We start from the raw sequence: 18,675 nt of genomic DNA on the forward strand, positions 1-18,675 counted from the left end.
GTAGAATATGTCTGCAAAATTTCATGGACTTTGGTTGCTTAATATTCAAATGAAATTGGAACTACGATTGTATGGAGCAAGTGACGGAGAGAGCCCTGTTAAGGGAACGGGTATTACGTACATGTTAACATGAAAGCACTAGTGACAGTGAAGTAGGTATATATTTAGTAGGTACAGTAAGGTTATGCGCTCGGCTTATTTCGGCTAAAAATGTAGGTACAGGTATTAGATCTTACAGCATTTATAATAAGATAAGTACCTAATTGAACTTATCTTCAGGGTTCCGTATCTCCAAAGAAAAAAGGAAACCTTATAGGATCACTTCGTTGTCTGTCTGTCTATCGTGTCTGCCTCTATAGAATTTTAGCCATAAGATCGGTCAAGTGCGAGTCCGACTCGCATTCTAAGAGTTCCGTATCGTCGTACTAGAAATAACAGTTTAATTATTTTTAATTTTCATGTCAGCCATTTTGAAAATTTTATTTTTGTTGTTGTGGCGGCAATAGAAATACATATTCTGAGAAAATTTCAGCTCTCTATCCATTCCGGTTCACGAGATACAACCCGCTGACAGACGGACAGACGGACGTATGGACAGCGGAGGCTTAGTATTAGGGTCCCATTGCCACCCTTTGAATACGGAACCCTATAATGGATTATTAGAATAATACACATTAAGAACCTGTCCCTAGCTAAGTCACATTTTGAAGTCTGGTAACTTATTCCCTAAAAAGTTTTGGTTCACACTGCGTACGATTAAATTCATAATAAAGAACTTAGAAAATCATATTTCTGAAATGATTCTCGGCGGACCAAGGACCTTGTATTCTTCCAATTGTTCTTTACTCATGAATAAAGTTTATATGAGTGATACAGGCTCCAAAATTAGATACGTCAAATTGTCTGTATCCACTCCACCACAAAAATCGGACCGAAATGTGTTACTATTTTTCCAGCCATTCATTTACGTGCCCGGCCTGTCTAGCTTTAGTTAGACTTTTTGTCAGCGCGCGTGGCACGCAGCGCCGCAGAGCGAGTGAAGCAATCTAAATATTTAAAAAAGAAAAGCCTTAACTTATCAACGCCCAGCCCAAACCCTTGGTCCTAGAAAGCTGAAATTTTGCTCAAAAGTTACCTTTATAATATAGAAAGAAATAAGGCCGGATTTTTTTAAATTAGGGATATAAGGTATTTATATATTCGCCGAAAGAAGCTGCGAGCAGTCGCTAGTTGGAATATTAAATTGAGGCAGCATGTGACCCTGCAAAAGGCGGTTGAGCGATCCTGCAAAGGGTGGCTAAGCAACCCTGCAAAGAGTGGTAGAGCGATCCTGCAAAGCGCGGTTGAGCGACCCTGCAAAGAGCGCTTGAGCGACACTGCCAAAGGCAGTTGAGCGATGGTTCTGTCACGATAGTTTAACTTCTAAAATTAAAACAAAGAGTGGACTTTACTGTACCTACTGATGCACGAGAGCATAAAACGTTCTATAGTTTGTCAAGTTATATTCTTATAGGCCTGTGATAGTTAATAACTCTTGACAAGCCGGGAAATTCACTTCTGACTTGCCTACATCTATATCAATAGCCGACTCTCTCTCACTATTGGCTGAAATGCATTGTTGCAGCAAAAATACCTGCCATAAATCCGGCCAAAAGTGAGAAAGTACCTATCGGCTTAAAGTTATAACTTATACGGACTCAAAGGTTTGTATGTAAATCTTTGAGCCGGTGTTACTTTAAAACTATACCTTTTTTACAAAAATCTGGAAAACTACACACACAGATATTGGTTTTTAGAACGTGTCTACAAAACTTCAATGGGAATCAAACTACGTGTGTATGAATGGGAAGCGCGCTAGGGTTATGACTTGACGAGCTGTAAGACGTGGGCCTCTGTACGTGAAGTTTGTTTTATCATAAATTAAAATTCAATCTAAATGTGTAATAGATGTGTTTAATGCATATTAGTTAGGTGTTAAGATAATTGTAACCCGACGTCGAAGCTACCATCAATGTTTATTGAAATAAATAATAAAAATCACGTAATTCGTTTTATTTACCTACCCTCTCTGAATAAGTTAATAAGGGCCGGCGCACGTATGGCGGAGCGCAGCGCAGAGCATTTTTCACAATCAAAGTATTATCGACATTGTCCTCATTCAAATAATATCTAAAATCAATTGTGCATCCGTGTGGATACTCGCGCATCCGCGTGCAGTCTCGCGCGTGCTCGCGCATTCTCTGGTAGAAATTCGCATAATGTGTCACGCGATTAGAAAACTTCGCGGGTATGCTCTGCGCTGCGCTCCGCCGCGCTAAGTAAACCAATAAATGCAATCTTGACTGGTGGTACCTATAATACTGTGCAGTATAAGATGGTGGTGCATTAACTTTGAAGAGCTATGTCAGTATTATCAAAACAAAACCAATTCCAGCATCAGAATAACATTTTAGCAGCCATCCTTTTCGTAGAAGAAGATACGGTATTTAACAATGGTAGTTACGCGGTATGGGAGTATCAATAGCCTTTGACTGCAATCTCACCTGGTGATAGGTGATGATACAATTTATAATAGAAGGGGGCTAAAGCCTTTGACTGCGAAATCACCTGGTGGTAGGTGATGATGCATTTTATGATGGAAGGGAGCTAAAGCCTTTGACTGCAATCTCACCTGGTAGTAGGTGATGATGCAATTTATGATGAAAGGGGGCTAAAGCCTTTGACTGCAATCTCACCTGGTAGTGGGTGATGATGCAATTTGTGACGGAAGGTTTGTGATTCCCATGCGCTATCGTCCCGGAACGCGGTACAGTAATTCTAAATGGGTAGAGTAGATAACTAGCCACAGTGGGAGTCTTTCATGAGGCCACGGTTCACTTATCTACTAGAGATACTAATAGCTCGTTCACACAGGCTGTGTAAGCGTAGAGATAGCGCGTACCATTGCGTTATAATATATGGAACTGTATGAAACATGGCACATCGCTTGGGTAAAGCGTGGACGTATGCGTAACCCGGTGTATTAGGGGTTTACGCGCGTCACTACGCAATTGTCACGTGTACGCAATTGGTGTGAATCGGCCTTAAGCAGTACTAGATACTGCGTAGATGCATTGTTGGTCGTGCATCTTGCGAGATATTGCCGCCTCATCGATCATCGTTTCTAACCGATAGACGTCAACAACTTGCGCCACCCAATCCAACGGCTCTCTGCGACTCGATTGATTCTATCTACCTATTGGAAGATCTTCCAATTAAGTTTTCCGAGTTATGTGCTTTTTAAGAAATTAAATATCACTTGCTTTAACGGTGGTGGAAAACATCGCAACGAAACCTGCCGGAGAGTTCACCGTAATGTTCGCAAAGGTGTGTGAAGTCTGCCAATCCACACTTGACCAGCATGGTATACTATGGCCAAAACCCTTCTCACTCTGAGGGCCCCGTGCTCTGTAGTGCGCTGGCGTTGGGTTGATCATAATGAGGCCATAGATGTAGGAAATAATAATCCTATTTCTTGAAGTAGTTTATGAAACGACAAGGTATCTTTGATTTCACGTCACCTCTATCCTAATTTTGACAAATGTCGATTTAGAAATGAACCGAGGGTGCTCTCACTCCAGTTCACTCTGTCTCTAGCAAGTAGTAACGAGCAATAATCACATTGGATCCGACAAGCATCTGACAGCTGCCTGCTCGTGACGTCAGAGCTCGCGATTGATTCAATAAAACTCGCACGTTTCGCGCGATTTTTCTGTTATTTGCTGATTTAATAATGAATAACGTCACTCTTTTGAAACTTCGGGCTCACTAGGTTAATGAAATAATACATCACATTAAGATTATAAAGGCGTTTGTTTACATTAGTAAATTATTAAATTTAGAATGGAGGTAGCTTACGAGTATGCCCTGACTTGACACACAGGCTACTTTTTATCTCGGAAAATCAAAGAGTTCCCGCCGGCAGACGAAGTCGCAAGTAAGTAGTTAAGTACCTATCATCTTCTTAGATAGGTAAGTATAAGTATGTTTTAGAGAGGTGCCGATAGAGGTACCTTTTTTTTGTCAGATACAAGATGACGAGTTGATACATCTCGACTGCAACCTCACCTGGTGGTAAGTGATGATGCAGTTTAAGATGAAATGGGGCTAACCTGGAAGGGGTATGGCAATTTTCGTACTGGAACGCTAACTCGTTTGGCGGTCCGGTAGGGTAGTAACTAGCCACGGCCGAAGCCGTACTTAATCTGGTGGTCTAATCTGTTCCGCTGCGCGTTTGGCCAATTCACTTTGGCATGTAAAGGTGCAATCACACTAATATAATTAAGGAGAAATTTTATATGTGTGTATGTTTGTTACTCCTTCACGGTAAAACTACTGAACGGATTGGGCTGAAATTTAGAATGGAGATAGATTATACCCTGGATTAGCACATAGGCTACTTTTTATCCCGGAAAATCAAAGAGTTCCCACGGGAATTTTAAAAAACCTACATCCACGCGAACGAAGTCTAGTAGTATCAGCTAGTAGGAAATAAAAAAATACCCAACATAAGAACCATTGAGCTAGATTTTTCAATAATGTGAAAGTTGTTAACTAAAGAGGTTGATCTGCCTAACCTTTCCAAACTTTAAATACCTAGAGGAAGTTTATTCCAACAATCAATTAACAGTTGGAAGTTTTCGTCCGTTATTCATAGGAAAGTGGGCACAGTGTAACCCTGCGAAGGGACCGGTTCTGGGTTACATGTTAGGAAACTTGTTAGTTGAAGGCTATTGTATTAATTGTTATTTAATCTCATTAATAGTTTGTGCGAGATCATGGATAGTCCTCCGAGCCTTGGAGAGCACGGTTCCAGTTTATATCACTACTGATAATATCTCAAAATTTAAAAACCTAAGACACAAAAACCTCTATAAGAAAACTAGAAAAGAGCTGATAACTTTCAAACGGCTGAACCGATTTTCTTCGATTATATGTAGCTAAGAACACTCTCGATCGCCACCTTTCAAACAAAAAAACTAAATTAAAATCGGTTCATTCGTTTAGGAGCTACGATGCCACAGACAGATACACAGATACACCCCTCTTTTTGGGTCGGGGGTTAATAACCGTTAAACCTCAGAGTCGAAATCTGGTTCTTTTAGTCGAATCTTAAATACACAAGGATCTGAAAACCCACCGCATGAAAATCACAAGAAAACTTGACCTACCATTATAATATGAATAATAGAAAGTCATAACACGTAGTGATGAAGAATAAGATTCAGGCCACAGTGTAGACTGAAAGAAGTCACGAATCCGAGACTTTATGATCGTCAGCTATGGTGGCAACAGCTACCTACCTAGCGTCAAATGTTCCTACATTGTTCATACAAATGTTCTACATTTAACGCCTATGAATCGCCTATTTTTATTTTACATTTTATTTGTACCAGAAAGTTTTAACAATAAAGATATACTTATCCAATGTTTTTTTTTTCTTTTTTCTTCCGTTACTTTAGTTTTCTGTTGTTTCTGTTATTTTATTTCTCTTTTGTTTCTGTTATTTATTGATTTTGTTGTTGCTGCTATTTTATTTTTGTTCTTTCTGTGTTTCTGTTATTTTTTCTGTTTTTTTTGTTATTTTATTGTTTGTTGTTTTTGTTATTGCTGTTATTTTTGAAGATTTTTAGAAATAGGGTAAAATGTGCAAAATAAATAAATGAGAGCGTAAAAAAATACTTAAAGAAAGAAAAAGTGGACAGGGATGCACTTATCTGTATAAAAGATCTCTACCAGTGACCCTTGGCAGTGCGAGAGGTTGTAAGGGGAGTAGAATAGGTACAGCAAAGATAGACAGTATTCTTGAAAAAACCTTGATGGATATTATGTTTTTCTTTGATTTCACGTCACCCATAGCCTAATATGAGACATTATCACACTAATATTATAAAGGCGAAAATTTGTATGTGTGTGTGTGTGTGTGTGTGTGTGTTTGTTACTCCTTCACGCAAAACTACTGGATGGATTTGGCTGAAATTTGGAATGGAGGATCCTGGATTAGCACATAGGCTACTTTTTATCCCGGAAAACCAAAGAGTTCCCACGGGATTTCGAAAAACCTAAATCCACGCGGACGAAGTCGCGGGCGACAGCTGGTATGTAATATCGTCGATTCAGGATCAAATCGAGAGTTCCCTCACTCAAGTTCGCTCTGTCTATACCCAGCATCAATCTATCAATGATGATAACCATCAAACACATTACCTACCTACTTATCTTTCTCGTAATAACATGTTTGACACAACACTACTTGACTTATGAGTATCAATTACGGACAATGCGTATTGACTACTAATATTAATTGCCTATTGCATTTCAGTCAAGGTCGATTAAGCTTTGCCTATCGAGAATCAACTCATCGCCGGCCCACTATAACTGAGCACGAATCTCCTCTCAGAATGAAAGGGGGTTATTCCATAGTCCACCACGCTAGGCAAGTGCAGATTAAATTAGGATGCGGATGAGATTAAAGTCACATGGATTGCAGTTGTAATATTTTTCAGAGATTTTCCGTCGTTTACCAATCCCTGTGAGATCATAACAGCACTTGAACCTAAACAAAATGGCGGTTCACGCTTTTACGGGAAAAGTTGAACACAAAATTTAAATTAATTATTTTGTGCCTATCGATCGAATAAGATTATTATAAATTTTTTGGTAGTTTCTTATCACCATAGGATCAAAATAAGACACTTTTCAAAAAGGGGCTAAAATACCCTATCCTGCCAAAAAGTTACTTTTGAGGCTCTAGAATTAAGGTGGATGTGACACGACGGGTCTGTCCGCGAAATTCAAATTTAATTTGGTTTTTCTCAATTTGTAAACTAATACGACAACGTAGGCTTATGGCATTTTAGTTGCGACAGTGGCAGTATCATTCTCACAGCTTTATATAAAAAAAAAGGGCTGAACCCTTTCAAGTAAAGATTTTAAGAAATTAGCTCTAATAACAACTAGCTATAATGCCACTGTCGCAAATATGCCATAAGCCTACGTTATCGTATTAGTTTACAAATTGTGAAAAACCAAATGAAATTTGAATTTCGCGGGCAGACCCGTCTCACGCCCCTTAAGCAAAGTTCTCAGTTTTCAGTCTCAACTCGCCCACTCCTCGACCAATGGAGATGAAAGAGTTGAATCTCAATTATACAGATAAGAGCGTTCCCGTTCCCGGCAGTTCTTTCAAACCGGAACGAGTGCGACGTCGGAATTTCTAAGGAAAACTTTAAGACAAAGTTTTTCAATCCTTGGATTGTTAAACGGAATAATGATTGGTTATAATAGAAAAGACTTTTGCAACCTTTTTGCTACGAAATGATAATGTACATTCCTATTCACATTAATAAAATCCGTCATTCAATGGATGAGCCTGGCCGTCCAATACTAGAAATGCAGCCAGTATTCTTAGCACCATTTTACGTGGGCAATGTGTGTTGTGCAGCAATTAGATAATTGCTTGAATAAATATTTTTAATTATATATTTTTAGTTAATTTTTTAATGCGTCTGTTCACAAATAGGTAGGTACCTAGATATAACACTGTTATTCAAATGTTTACAATGAAATATTAACTCGCTCTTTTACTCTAAAAATATACAACAATAAGTATCTAATTGTACTATCGCTATGTGCATAGTGAAAATCATAACTTCCGTGCTAAACCCCGAGGGTCTGTATTTACTAGTTTATATTCCTTCACGCTATGTTTCCATAGATATTTATTTCTCAGTAATTAGTACTCCGAGCGGTCGCCGTCTTAACTCCTGCAACAAATCAAGGGCGAGCTAAACCCATTTGTGAGATTAATCAACCGTCAGATGTTGCGATAATCGTAAAATTACTCTTTGCAATCTTACGTAGTTCCTAGAGTAACACAGAGCGATGAGTAGTAGGTAGGTAGGTTTTTTTTATTGCGGGGGTGGGGGGAGGGGGGTATCCTATGTGTGATTCCTTGCTTTGCACCACAATATGTGAAAAACAAAATGACCCGACTCAAACGCTGCAGGTTTTGGAAAACCTGAGTGCTGGTTTGCTGAGTGATCCCTAAATCCGGGTGTAGGCTTAAACATTTTAATACTTGAAAACCAGCCAAGTGCGAGTCAGAGTCGCGAACCGAAGGTTCCGTACTCGAGTATTACCTACTTCCGACATTTTGCACGATAAATCAAACACTTTCATACATAAAAATAAATAAAATCTGTTTTAGAATGTAAACGTAAAGTTCTCTTATATGGATGCCCCACTTGGTCTGACCCCACAGACTGACAGGCAGACAGAAAGACAGACAGACAACAAAGTGGTCCTATAAGAGTTCCTTTTTTTCCTATAGAGGTACAGAACCTTAAAAATACCTCGTTCCAGGGAGATATAGCTCCGTTACTTACGTAATAAACCTAAAGCTAAACGGCACGCTGTAACGAGCAGCAATTACAACTAACCGAACAGAATTTATCGCCAATGATTCGAAATCAGATTTTATCACAATGGGAACATAAGGATTGCCGATGAGAATGCAAACTAGTTTCAAACAATAACAAATAATGCATTCGTTTTTCTTTTAGGGTTTCCTACTTCAAAAGGAAAAACGGAACTCTTATAGAATCACTTTGTTGTCTGTCTGTTTGTCTGTCTGTCCGTCTGTCGTGTCTGTCAAGAAAATCTATAGGATACTTCCCGTTGACCTAGAATCATAAAATTTGTCAGGTAGGTAGGTCTTATAGCACAAATAAATTAGTAAATCGAAAAACCGCGAATATGTGGTTATATATCATACAGTATCATCATAGTTCTAGATAAAGGTTTTAGGTAGGTACGAGTAGGTATATCTTGTACAATAGTACGGAACCATTCGTGTGCGAGTCCGACTCGCACTTGACCGATTTTTCTGTGGCGCACCCCTTCCAGGTTAGCCCGCTTCTATCTTAGACTGCATCATCACTTACCACCAGGTGAGATTGCATTCAAGGGCTAAGTTGTGTATGAATAAAAGAAAGAAAGAGAAAAAGACAATTTTCAGCCAAAGTCACTACATACCGATTATAAACTAGCTGGTGCCTTCGACTTCGTCCGCGTGGATTTAGATTTTCAGAAATCCCGTGGGATCTTTTTGAATTTCCGAGATAAAAAGCCTATATCACTCTCCAGGTCTTCAATTATATCCATCTAAAAATCAGATCTTTTAGTTTTGTATTGCTAATTGTCTAGTAACTCAATTATTGTAACTCTTGTAATAAATTGACGAAAAGGAAATCCTTCAGCTTTATATATTTATTTATTTTAAAAATCACGTCAGTCCGTTGGCCAAATATCCATAATCGATGGGCCAAATATAAGACTGTGGTGGCGTAAAATTAAAGACAAGTGTAAATTAAAAATTTATAACACCCCCGACAAGTGAAGGTTACAGTAATAACTAGAAAAGAGCTGATAACTTTCAAACGGCTGACCCGATTTTCTTGAATTATGGCTAGGCAAGAACACTCTCGATCAAGCCACCTTTCAAACAAAAATACTTAATTAAAATCGGTTCATTAGTTTAGGAGCTACGATGCCACAGACAGATACACAGATACACACATACACACGTCAAACTTATAACACCCCTCTTTTTTGGTCGGGGGTTAAAAATAGGACTACTTAGCGCTTCCTGCGTCAAAATATATACCTACTAACATTTACTAAGATTTGACGCCTGCTAGTGACGTCAACGCGTCGACGTTTTGTTAGAAGTTCCCTAAACTGTCGTGAACTGTGATGTTACAAATTCAACAGAAAGACAGTCAAACAGTGTACAGTGGTACCCATCCATACTAATATTATAAATGTGGAAGTGTGTCTGTCTGTCTGCTACGTTTTCACGGCCCAACCGCTGAACCGATTTTAATGAAATTTGGTACATACTTGGGGTATACATCCTTTTTATCGCGGAAAAGCAAAGAGTTCCCACGGGATTCCGAAAGATCTATCCGCTTAACCGATATGTATGAAAGGTAATGAAGCACTTAGCTTGCGTCCATGTTATTGACATTGGCAATTTTTATCCCGGAAAATAAAACAGTTCCCACAGGATCTTTAAAAACCTAAACCCAGTACCCACGCGGACCAAGTCGCGGACATCCTCTATCACACTAATATTATAAAGGCGAAAGTTTGTATGTGTGTGTGTGTGTGTGTGTGTGTATGTTTGTTACTCCTTCAAGCAAAAACTACTGGACGGAGTGGGCTGAAATTTATAATGGAGATAGATTATACTCTGGATTAGCACATAGGCTACTTTTTATCCCGAAAAATCAAAGATTTCCCACGGGTTTTTTAAAAAACTACATCCACGCGAACGAAGTCGCGGGCATCAGCTAGTTTTAAAATAAATGACTTTGACTTTGTTCCGCTCCAAAGAAGCTCAACACTGACACGCCAACTAACTGAACACATCACATAATCACACTAATATTATAAAGGAGAAAGTTTGTATGTGTGTGTGTGTGTGTGTGTGTGTGTGTGTATGTTTGTTACTCCTTCACGCAAGAACTACTGGACGGATTGGGCTGAAATTTAGAATGGAGATAGATTATACCCTGGATTAGCACATAGGCTACTTTTTATCCCGGAAAATCAAAGAGTTCCCACGGGAATTTCAAAAAACCTACATCCACGCGAACGAAGTCGTGGTATCAACTAGTAATCAATATATTAAATTAACTATAGTCCACTAAGCTAACGGGCGGCAAGCGCCAATTCGCCACTAACCGAATGGAATTTATCGCCAATGATTCGTTGATCGGATTACAGCGGCGACAACGCGAGAATCGGCGATGAGAATAAAATTTCAATTACAAAAGCACATTATTATCTCGTAAAGTTGCGCGCCGCCCGTAATTACACGTTATAAAGGGCTATCTATCTTGATTATTCAGCGCTCACAACTGTAATAAATTAGATGTTAATCAGCCGGGGTAGATCTTTGGCCCAATAATGTACGGTTGGACAGGGATGTATTTCAAGATATGGTGCCCTGGGCCAATAAGGTTTGCCACCCAAAAAACTTGACAATTTGTATTTTTTTTTTTTTTTAGAAAACTAGCCCGCGACTTCATTCGCGTGGATATAGGAAAATCATACTTATTTTTAAATCCCGTGATTTTCCGAGATAAAAAGTAGCGTTACATTAGTCCAGGGAATAATCTATCTCCATTCCAAATTTCAACCAAATCCGTCCCGTAGTTTTTACGTGAAAGAGTAACAAAATTGCATACATACACACAAACTTATACCTTTATAATATTGGAGTGAAGTGTGATCACTTCGTTATTTTCCTTGAAAAAACAAAACCTTGGCATTTTCAAAATCAATGCTTATTTTATCATTTTACAAAATAGCCCTTGACTGCATTCTTACCAGGTGTTGAGTTATGATGCAGTTTAAAATGAAGGCGGACTAACTTGGAAGAGGGGTATAATACATACATTTTGAGAACTCACTCGCCATATTATTTGCTCTGTGTCAACTATCATGTCAAAAGTACGGTTCGTCTTTAACAGGACTCTCTCCGTCACTTACTCCATACAATCGTAATCCAATTTCATTTGAATATTAAGCAATCAAAATCCATGAAATTTTGCAGACATATTCTAGAAACAAATATCTGTGCCTGTGGTGTTTTAGATTTTTCTAAAAATATGTAGTTTTAAAATTATAGGGGCTCAAAGATTTGTATGTAAATTTTTAAGACCGCGTAAGTTTGAAACCGAATATTTTAACAGAAATCTGGAACTAACCCAAACCACGACGAGTGGCTTGCGCCTTTCCTTAGAGCCTGTCGTTCCGGGGCCATAGCCCCTATTGCCCCTAGGGTAAATACATCCCTGGCCTTACCTACTTAGTGTGATTCTTATGTTATCCCAGGGATCTTGTGACTCGTATGACCAGAGGGGATATTATCGATTGGCGTATAGGTTTAGAAAATACCCGCGACTTTGTCCACTTGGATATAGATTTAGGTACACTTTCAGTGTATTGACTATTGATTTTTTAAATATCTGACCCACCAGTACGCCACCTGACAGTACGCCAAGTACAAAGTAGAATTTCACTTTAGTTGCATTGAAACGCACTACAACACACACAAAACGCAGCGTATCTGAGTATCTGTACCTACGTTATTTTTACTAGCCGCGTTTATGCTTCGCATTCGTGATACGCAGCAAGGAAACCCAGCCTTCAGTGTTTCACAAAAACACGCAAAAAAATGTTAGGCCGTCCGAATAGAATAGGTTATATTATGGCTGTTAGCGCGAGAAATAATAATTCTCAGCTGGGCTCTAGAGCAGCAGCCCGAGCACAATCAGTGCGACACATCTCCCGCTGCTTTCGCAACGCTTTTTATTGCGAGATGGTTTTTGCTTGACGACAAACATAGCACAGCTCCACATGATTAAGCAATGACGAGGTCTCGGTTACATCTTTGTCGATGGAGAAGCCACGAGAAAGCTTTGTCACACTGGTTGTGCTTGGGCTGCAGCAATAAGGGCAGGATCCGTCGCGCGTCATCTGCCGCGCCTGATTTATGACGTCTCGGAGAAAAAGCGATCCGCTTCGTTTCTTGCCGCCTACAAATGAGGTAAGGTTCCACAAGTTCCGGCAAAAGTACTTACGACAACTTGCCTGGCTATAAATCTCTCTATTTTCGTCCTATTCCTCATTATGACATTTTGGAAATTGTGCTCAGGAACTCCAGTCTTGTGCCTCCTTCACCATTCTCGTTTCATTAAACCCCGACCATAAACGACCTATACAACCTAACTAGACAAATTCCTGAAAGGCCAAGAAACGCATCGGCGGTACCTCTGGTCCTGCAAATGTTCATAGGCGGGGGGGTAATCACTTAACACCAGGTAACCCACCTGCTCGTTTTTATTTAAAAAAAAAAAGCGGTTTCTTCGCGGCATCGCCGGTAGGGTGATAATAATTAGCGAACACGGTCAAAGTCACCCACCAGACCAGACCAGAGACAATTCATAGATTATAAGTTCCTGACTTGCCCCTTCGAACCTGGGACCTCCCACTTATAAAATCGCAGCGCTCACCACTGCGCCAGGGATGTCGTCGAAAAGGAAGTTTTTACTATCAAGGCTTAGGCTTGTGCTCTTGGCCGCACTTGGCGCGAATAGTTCTTGAAACTAGAATTGAAAGCCTGGGAGGCTCAATTTGAATGCTGGAAAACTTTGCAATGGCTTGTATCTCTCTCGGAAAATGAAAATGTAAATAAATTTACGACTTGCGATGAAACGAGTGTTTTGCTTTGTCTTTAAATGCAGGTTTTTTTGTGCTAAGTTAAAACGACTTTTTATCCGACTTAGGCAGTTGTCCCACCGCCGTCGGCGAAGCGACTTAGCTATCGACTATTTTCTCGCTCAAGTAACATACAATCAATACATTGTTACATATTGCCGGCTGGCGAGAACTCTCTCTCTACTATTTTGTTGCGGCGATAGAGCTATAAAAAAAGCTCGCTCGGTGATGAAAACTCAAAAGTGAGATATAGTATGTAAATGCTAAAGCCTTGTATTTTCATGTTTTAAAGGAACTGATGAATCCATAAAATACCTAAACGCACACGTAAAATAATAACATCAAAGTTATAACCCTCTCATGTAAAAAAAATTTTCGTGACGTGTAGCCCAGGAGCTTCCATTTTTTTTTTTGCTACTAGAGATCGACCATTTCACAGGTAGCATATGAAAAATCACATGAAAAGCCTCTTTATATGATACACTGCTATTCACTTAAAATAGCCTGTAAAAATTAACGTAAGGAAAGTTCACAGTTTGGATATTATTAAATTTAATCCCACTTTATTAAAAAAGTTAAGTGCGCATGGCCTGGTATTTGAGCTAAGACGCTAAAGTACGCGATCGAGAACATTTTGAAAGGGAAAAACAGCTATAAACATACGTGTAGCAAACAATATGTATTAATAAAAGTGATTTTTCGCAATGCGTCCAAGGTACGTTTTTGGTACGAAAATTCCTGGCCTAGTGGGAGATTTTTAACCTATTCGATCCATATTCGATCGCGTAAAAGTTAACTGCGTTTTGTATGGAATTGAAACAGCGCCATCTAGTGACAAGAAGATGGCGCTGTTTCAATTCCATACAAAACGCAGTTAACTTTTACGCGATCGAATAGGATAAAAATCTCCCACTAGGCACACAGGTATGAATTACTGTTAATGTTACTGTGAAATAGTTATAATGTTGTTACTGTGAATAGGTGTTAAGGCACCTGTGAAATATTAGCGGTATTGAGCTTGATCAACTTACTGTAAGCGCGAAAGCTGAAAAATCACTTTTCGTGAAAAACTGCTAGAGAAATCACTGTGAAGATAAATAATAATCTCGTCAGATGAAAATGAATTATTTTTAATTTACTTAAAACTAAAGCTACGATGGTTCCAAACATGCACTGGTCAAACTGAGAGGGATATTCTTTTTACTATCACTATTTCACAATATCTCATAATCCAAAAGTAGCAAAATCCCCATCTCTATTTGCTACATAAAATCGGGTTATCCCAACGTGTCGGGTTCATTATACGCCTCGAGTGGAAAACGTGCGTTTGACGGGCAGCCCATACATCTTCTATAAGGAGATCGCGCATTGCCTCAAAAAAGAAACATGTACACCACACAAATTAGATACTTACCTACTGGAAGAAGACCTGTACCCGAAGAGACTACCCGTGCTCAGTAGTGGCGGAATGAGCTGTGGTAGAGGGCTGGCGATGAATGAAGATAACGGAGCTATTGAAGGTATGTTGTATTAGAGTCTCATGCCTATGAGCTCTATGAGTTCTTTGCAGAAGAAACAGCAGCGATAGTCTAGTGGTTAAGATCAGCCTCCTATTCAAGAAGATCCCGATCCCGGGCATACACCTCTGATTTTTCTAAATATAAAATTTGTAACACTTGTACTGTGCGTTGTAATTGAGAAGAGCACCGCTATTATTGCCTCGTTCTTCTCAGTTGAAACTAGAAAAGCACTATACCTAATCTCGAAATTGATTCGATCTCTATTTGTTGCAAATTTTCTTTGTATCTATGGTGTCGCTTTTACGCTAAATAAAAATTATTCATTTATTTGCTTTAAGTAAAGGAAAACATAGTTAGAAAACCTGCAAGCCTGAGAGTTCTCCGATCGCTGTTCAAAGATGTGTGTAGTCTATATCAATGCGTAGTTGGCCAGTGTAGTGATTAGACTAAACCTGAAAGGAGGCTCGTGCTCAATAATAAAGATGGGTTGACATGATGATCCTGTTTTTGCCCACTGCATTCGGCACACAAATAGACGGACACACACACAGATAGAAAAAGCATTACGCATTACTACATCTTTCTACGTCAGGGGTTAAAAACCTGTGTAATATCAATTATAGCACACGCCCCTAGTACGGGCAGTTATTTGTTATACGAGAACTACAAGCTGTATATGGACACTCGAGGATGAAAATGCTACCATATTTTTTCGACTGAAAGTGGCGGTTGCACTTGAGTTCTCTCTTTCCGTAGTTTCATATTGTTGTGAATAATATACCAGCAGTGTTACTGCTGTTAGACTATAATAATTTATACTGAAAGTGCGTGGATTTAATTTTCTGATAGCAATGAGCGGGGGATTACTTATAGAGCAATATCCCGGAACCGCCAGAAATAAGTTATTTTCTGAGAAACAAAATGTGTGTTAGTGTGTACCACCTTCTATTAACTTGCGCATCTCTGCGTGATATTGGCCAATTATTTATAGGTATCAGTTGCTATAGGCGCCTATGTAAAAATATAAGTCACACTATATCCTCCGCCTTACACCCACTTCCCACTAGCTTCTTAAGGACATCAGTCCAGCGGGTTGGAGGTCGTACCACACTGCTGCTGATATGTAGTCTCCATTCCACACGTCTGCCCCAACGGCTATCGGTTCAGCGACAGACGTGGCCTGCCCACTGCCACTTCAGTTAATTCATTGAATGTCGGTCACTCTGGTTCTCCTACGGATTTCCTCGTTACGGATTTTGTCCCTCAGAGAGATACTCAACATAGCCCACTCCATGGCACGCTGAGCGTCTTTGAACTTGTGGACCAGGCCAACTGTCAGTGTCTACGTTTCAGCGCCATAGGTCACGCCACAGGCATGACACACTCATTAAAGATTGTATCTGAATAAAAAAACCGGCCAAGTGTAAGTCGCGCACTGAGGGTTCCGTACTCGGGTATTTTCCCAACATTTTGCACGATAAATCAAAAACTATTATACATAAAAATAAATAAAAATCTGTTTTTAAACATACAGGTATATCCCACTTGGTATAGTAATCTTACTTTGAAAATTGAAACACGTTTTTTTTTTTTTTTTAATGATGTAAGTAACCACAAATTCGCGGTTTTCAGATTTATTCCTGTACTTGTGCTATAAGACCTACCTACTTGCCAAATTTCATGATTTTAGGTCAACGGGAAGTACGCTATAGGTTTCTTGACACACACTACGGACAGACAGACAGACATAAGGGTTCCGTTTTTCTTTTTGAGGTACGGGACCCTAAAAATAAAAATCATAGATGCAGGTCCCATCTTATCACGGATCTGCCTTGTACTTCTATAGTCTGTTCTGTACCCCTCGAGAGGTAAATGTCTGGAAGAGGCCGTTTGTTGCCAACAGGAGCTCATTTCTCAGCCGCACGCGAGTCACACCTTTAATCTCTTGAGTGAGGCAATCATTTTTGCGGTTCGAAATTTCCTTAGTATTGTAGGGTTCCGTACCCGATGGGTGCTAAGAGAATCGTATTACTAAGCCTCCGCTGTCCGTCCGTCCGTCTGTCTGTCAGCAGGCTGTATCTCGTAAACAGTAATAAGTAGAGAGTTAAAATTTTCACAGCATGTGTATAATCTATTGCTGCTTATAAGAAACATTTAAGTACTGGTTTAATAAAATTTTCAAAATGGTTGCATTGAGAATTTAAAAAACAAATGTTATTCCTTGTACAATTGGGACGGAACTCTTCGTGTGCTAGTCCGACTGGCACTTGGCCAGTTTTTTCTCTCTTCGTCTTTAAATAATTACTGACGATAAAATAAATGAAGGCAGCAAAACTGAGCAGGAGTTTTTGTAACGTCTTATTTAAGCTGTAAATATTTGTCAGCAGTCGGGAAAGAATTTTTCTTCAAAATTCTGGCTCAGGTGGGCCCTGCAAAGGTCTTATCCAATCAAATCCATCCAATCTTACACTATCACATATATCTTTATTTTTAACCCCTGACCCAAACAGAGGGGTGTTATAAGTTTGACGTGTGTATCTGTCTGTGGCATCGTAGCTCCTAAGCGAATGGACCGATTTTAATTTAGTTTTTTTTTTTTTGTTTGAAAGGTGGCTTGAGCGAGAGTGTCCTTAGCTATAATTGAAGAAAATCGGTTCTGCCGTTTGAAAGTTATCAGCTCTTTTCTAGTTTTCTTATAGAGGTTTTTGTGTCAGGGGTTTTTTAAATTTTAAGTTATTGTTTATGTTTGCTTTATCAATGCGCGGGACTCAATTATTACTATTCACTACCCATTATTATAAATGCAAGTGTGTTTGTTTGTTGGTTTGTATTTCAATCACGTCGCAACTGAACAAAGGATTTGTTCTACTCTCAAACTCTACTATCTTCACTGATTTTTATCTTACAATGTAAAGTCTATTCTTATTCTTCTCGATCTAGAAGAATAAGCGATCTCCCTCCAGCGACTTCTGTTGGTGGCATTATGTATACAGTTAGACCTGCCCACCTCTAGTATGTGGAACGAATACGTGAACGCGTGCCTTCCACTCGGCCATGTACTACGGGGCGTTTGATAGTACCACTCTTCCTCGTAATGTGCCCAAAGAACTCGAGGATTTGCAACTGTACAAGCTACGTAAGTCTTTGATTTCTTTTCAATTCTTTGAGTAGGCGTGTCTATAATTATTAAAACTAGAGGATGCCCGCGGCTTCGCCCCGTAGAAATCCTTCCCATGTATCCCAAGTCTGAGCCAAATTTCATTAAAAACGGTTCAGCGATTGGGCCGTGACCCAACAGACATACAGGCAGACAGACAGGCAGACAGACAAACTTCCGCATTTATAATATTTAGTAGAATATGGATTTCGATATGAAGGTGTTCCAACTTCCCCGTTTTACCCCCTCAGTATTATACCAGAGGGGGTGGTCGGTAGGTAGTTGGTACAGCGTCGACCTGTCACGCCGGCGTTGTCAAATAAAATAACAGATTATCAGAGCGACGCTCGCGCGCGGAATAACAAAGCCTGAAAGCGATTTCGAAGAACGCCGTTGAACTTACAAACTCGCTAAATTATGTTAATACCATAAATATCCTTACAGATTTAGCCGTCAAAGTGCCGAATTACCTATTCGTTTCTGACAAAAGCTCAAAGTCGTATTCTGAATCATCATCATTAATCCTTAGCCGGCCCACTACTGAGCAAAGTGAAGGCGTGAATTTTATTCAATTGCCTTGCTACACAACGCCGCTTCCACTCCTCTCTGCTCCGGTGGACAGGCACCCTTTTTTTGCCGGGAGGAAATCTTCTTAAGATACCCAATCTC

At 39.6% G+C, this 18,675-nt stretch overlaps 1 long non-coding RNA gene across 1 annotated transcript; it reads left to right on the forward strand.

The window, feature by feature from the left end:
- The first annotated feature begins 8,867 nt into the window (after positions 1 to 8,867).
- On the forward strand, positions 8,868 to 18,009 carry LOC123880300. The gene is made up of 3 exons (XR_006799205.1): positions 8,868 to 8,878; positions 10,503 to 10,505; positions 17,927 to 18,009. It is a non-coding gene; the product is annotated as an uncharacterized LOC123880300 (long non-coding RNA).
- Positions 18,010 to 18,675: the final 666 nt, after the last annotated feature.

Source organism: Maniola jurtina, chromosome Z (genome assembly GCF_905333055.1).
Source record: "Maniola jurtina chromosome Z, ilManJurt1.1, whole genome shotgun sequence".
NCBI lineage: Eukaryota > Metazoa > Arthropoda > Insecta > Lepidoptera > Nymphalidae > Maniola > Maniola jurtina.